Source organism: Anarrhichthys ocellatus, unplaced genomic scaffold, assembly GCF_004355925.1.
Source record: "Anarrhichthys ocellatus isolate YVR2014 unplaced genomic scaffold, GSC_Weel_1.0 scaffold209, whole genome shotgun sequence".
Lineage (NCBI taxonomy): Eukaryota > Metazoa > Chordata > Actinopteri > Perciformes > Anarhichadidae > Anarrhichthys > Anarrhichthys ocellatus.
Window position 1 is genome coordinate 116,911 of NW_022280239.1, and position 3,723 is coordinate 120,633.

General features: G+C 44.6%; 1 protein-coding gene across 1 annotated transcript in view; it reads right to left on the bottom strand.

The window, feature by feature from the left end:
• Positions 1-1,495: 1,495 nt before the first annotated feature.
• The window catches only part of abcg1 (ATP-binding cassette, sub-family G (WHITE), member 1), a 21,434-nt gene continuing 19,206 nt past the window's right edge, over positions 1,496-3,723 (bottom strand). Inside the window, exon 16 of the transcript XR_004213946.1 lies at positions 1,496-1,702. The gene's annotated coding sequence lies outside the window, so the exon portion shown is untranslated. The remainder of the gene's footprint in view (positions 1,703-3,723) is intronic.

Genomic DNA, 3,723 nt, shown 5'->3' on the forward strand with positions numbered 1-3,723 from the left:
AAAGTCGAGACCAAATGAGGTAGATGAGAAGGGAGCTTGAGAGCGTAACGTAAAGTCACTGATTCTAGAAAGTCTTTGTGTTTTCAAATGGTAAATGGACTGTACTTGCATTTCTCTTTTAGGACTCTAACTATTCATTCATACCCATTCATACACCACAGGTACAGGTTACAGGAGCAATGTGGGGCAATTTGTCCAAGGACATCAACATGGACTACCGAAGCCGGGGGTGGAAACCGTCGACCCTCCGATTGAAGGACGACCCACTCTACCACTGAGCCATAGGTGACCCCAGCACAGCATTGACCTCAGACTCTACACTTTAAAGAATCTGAATGCTACAATTCATATCCAACATTTTCTGACCAGCAGAACTAATATTTATTGATGTTTGTCTGTCCATCCTGAGGTTGTCTCAGCGGTCTGAGGGGAGGTCATTATCGGAGCCCTGAGGACCAGTGAAGCCAGTGCTGAGGTCTCACTGGTTAACAGCTCTGACTAATTTGCTTCAGAGGGAATTAGTGGAGACTGTGGCTACTGTGAAGAAGCCTCAGAGACAAACATGTTGACAGGCTGAAGTGACCTTTCACCTGAGGGACTTCATCAATGAGCATCATGATGTAACTTCCCTCAACACTTGTGTGAGGGTTACATCAGATGAAATAACTTTAAAGCTCCAATAAGCAAATGTTTTCATATTAACTAATGAAATGTTTAAAACTCTGAGATAATTCTGACCAATGCTGCAGCTTTTGAGGATCTTATAGCTCCTGTTTTGGTTTAACTGAATATTTCTATTGATCAGCAGTCGGCTCATGTCTCATCAAACAGCTGCTGGAGACATCAAAGCTGTCAGAAATGTGGAAAATACCTTAATGGGATTTTTCTGGGAAATAATCACATAAGGCACACAATTAAATAACTTAACTTTAGCTGCCGCTGTTTGTAGAGATATTGGACAACATGCTCATGCTAATATGCTCTCAACTAATGTGGGATTTTATCAGTAAGAGATGAGCTTCTCATGGACAATCAGCTGCAATAAGACCTGAAATCCAATCTGACCTGAAGACTATTTCAAGGACAAATCTGTGACTCTGGGATTTTAAAATGAGATTAACTACCACAATCTTAAAGACCTCACGAGAGGAAAACAAACTCTGAGTTAGCTAGCTAGCTAATTCCACCATGCTTTAATGCTACACTGCCTAACCAGCCAGCAGAGTTAGCTAGCTAGCTAATTACACTGTGCTTTAATGCTACACTGGTTACAGAAAATGTGCATTGAGCGAGTGCTTTCCTGCACTGTGACAAGAGTTTTCATAACGTTAACGTCACCGATTATTTCAGTCGTTAATGTAAAACCTCAGTGAGTCAGCGAGTTTCCATAAGTAGCCTGCTGGTCTGTCCTTTTAGAACCTTTTAAAACCTTTCAGAACCTCGTGAACAACAAACACACCTCAGAAACAAAGTGAAGATAGAGGAATCAGTTCCTCCATTTAAACAACCAGCCGTTTACTGTTGAAGAGGATTTTAACTGCAGCAGAAAAGAAACTCACCTGATGTTGGTCTTGCTTGGTTCTGCTTGGTCTGTTTGTTTCTGCTTGGTCCAGTTGGGTTCTGTTTGGTTCAGTTTGGTTCTGCTTGGTTCTGTGTGGTTCTGTTGGGTTCCACTTCCATGTTGACAATTTGACTGGTTTATCTGATAATATGATGCAGAACACAAAATGATTCATGTGAAGATTGACACATAAAAGCTTAATAATTTATCAGACAATGATTTCAGTCTGATTCTGAAATCACTGAACATTTTCTAACTGATGAAACCAAATTAATAACTTAAATAAAAAACTGATCAAGTCTCAGACACATTGATCAACATCGATGAGTTCACTACTGTTGAAAATATATTAATCAACTTTTATATTGATCTTCAATAATAACCCTTATAACTGATAAAAACAAAATGATTATGTTTTATTGTTTATGTAAAACAATCTGAATGAAATGATTCAAACTTCCTCACAGAGTCACATGACTGAATCCTGTTGAACTGGATGTAGAATGAGTTTGATTATTGATCAGTAAATATTGATAGAAGAGGTTTAAACTGATTAAATTAGCTAATGGGGGTGACTGTGGCTAAGTGGCGAGCAGGGCCGTCCTTCAATCAGGGGATCGGAGGTTCGATCCCCGGCTCCGGCTCCACTAGTCGCATGTCAATGAGCAAAGACACATAACCCCAAAGTGCTCCTGTAGCTGAGCCTACGGTGTGATAGAATCTGAATTGTAAGTTGCTTTGGATAAAAGCGTCTGCTAAATGACTGTAATGTAATGTTCAACAGTAACTCTAACCTTCTGTTTCTACTTTGATCAAGTTAACTCCAGCTTGTTCTAGGAGGCTTTTATTGTGAAACTTTTGACCCTGAAACAGGAAGCTGTTCCTGTTTACATCTAAGTCAATCAACAGCAGAGAATATTCTGATCTGAGCTCAGTCTCTAATCATGAATATATATATACGTATATATTATATATAAACATGTTTGCCGACTAAAACCTTCTGCACATATAACAACAATAAACCTGGTTTACTGCAACACTCAGGCAGCTTCATCGGGCTAAGGAGGAGGCCTACAGAAGTGGGGACAGGATCCTGTACAACCAGACCAGGAACACACTGACGAGGGAGATCAGGGTAGCAAAGAGGAGCTACACTGAAAAACTGGAAAAACGTTTTCAGCCAACGACCCCTCGTCAGTGTGAGAGGCCTGGAAGTCCTCACCACTACAACTACAGGAGACCACCCCCCCCCAACTGCCCCATCATCAAACAACCACCTACACCCCCTGCCTCCTCCTCACCTCTCCCAACCGACCCCCCACCTGCACTGTGGATCTGTGAAGAGGATTTGAGTCGGCTCTTCCACAGACAGAAGATCAGGAAGGCTCTGGGCCCAGACGGTGTGTCCCCCTCCTGCCTGAAAGTCTGTGCTGACCAGCTGGCCCCCATCTTCACACAGATCTTCAACCGATCACTGGAGCTGTGTGAAGTCCTGCTTCAAACACTCCACGATCATCCCGGTCCCCAAGAAATCTTCCATCACAGGATTAAATGACTACAGGCCCGTCACCCTGACGTTTGTGGTCATGAAATCCTTTGAGAGACTGGTGTTGACCCACCTGAAGAACATCACAGGGGCCCTGCTGGACCCCCTGCAGTTTGCCTACCGAGCAAACAGGTCAGTGGATGATGCAGTCAACATGGGACTGCACTACATGGTGCAACACCTCGACTCCCCAGGGTCATATGCAAGGGTTCTGTTTGTGGACCAGCTCAGCGTTCAACATCATCATCCCGGAGATACCAACCCAAACTCTCCCAGCTCACTGTGCAGCCTCCACCTGTCAGTGGATCACTAACCTCCTGACTATCAGCACTGGACCCCCCCAGGGGTGTGTGCTCTCCCCACTGCTCTTCTCCCTCTACACCAACGACTGCACCTCAGAGGACCCGTCTGTTAAACTCCTGAAGTTCACAGACGACACAACGGTCATCGGCCTCATCAGGGACGGAGATGAGTCTGCGTACAGACGGGAGGTTGAACAGCTGGTCCTCTGGTGTGGTCAGAACAGCCTGGAGCTGAACAGGCTCAACACTGTGGAGATGACAGTGGACTTCAGGAGGAGCCCCCCAACACTGCCCCCCCCCCCCCCCCCCCCCCC